Source organism: Myotis davidii, unplaced genomic scaffold, assembly GCF_000327345.1.
Source record: "Myotis davidii unplaced genomic scaffold, ASM32734v1 scaffold71, whole genome shotgun sequence".
NCBI lineage: Eukaryota > Metazoa > Chordata > Mammalia > Chiroptera > Vespertilionidae > Myotis > Myotis davidii.
The window spans coordinates 4,055,240-4,055,656 of record NW_006283588.1 but is presented as its reverse complement, the minus strand read 5'-3'; the positions used below and the strand labels follow the sequence as shown (position 1 = coordinate 4,055,656).

The window sequence follows — 417 nt, the reverse complement described above, 5'->3', positions numbered from 1 at the left end:
CATAGGATGGGGTCAAATTACCTGCTTGGAAACTAGTATTTGCAGCTCAGAAATTGCTCTTTTCTGCTTCACACTTCAAAGCTGTTGTCTGCTTTTGAGTAAAAAAAAAAAAAAGACTTTAATAAATTCTTTATACTGGGAAGTACAGAACAACAAGTACTATGTTGTTTAGACCTAAAATATGTTTAGAAGATCAACAGAAAAGAAAAATCCAATTTACCAATATTTTAAACCCAAGTTACTTTAATCCTTTTGGGAAGCAATGCGATAGACACAATTGTTTAAATCCTCCAAACTTGCAAGATGCCACCACACAGCCATGCCCAGCCCTAACATCTACCCTGGAATATAATTACCACGGAAAGACCCGCGCCAGCGCTCACCCTGCAGACTTAGCTTCCGGTCACTCGGACTATT

The 417-nt window shown here is 38.6% G+C and overlaps 1 protein-coding gene across 1 annotated transcript in view; it reads right to left on the bottom strand.

Annotated features, from left to right (window-relative positions):
• PCM1 (pericentriolar material 1) overlaps positions 1-197 on the bottom strand; it is an 87,804-nt gene extending 87,607 nt beyond the window's left edge. The window contains exon 1 of the mRNA XM_015565315.1: positions 16-197. The gene's annotated coding sequence lies outside the window, so the exon portion shown is untranslated. The remainder of the gene's footprint in view (positions 1-15) is intronic.
• Between the last annotated feature and the right edge of the window lie 220 nt (positions 198-417).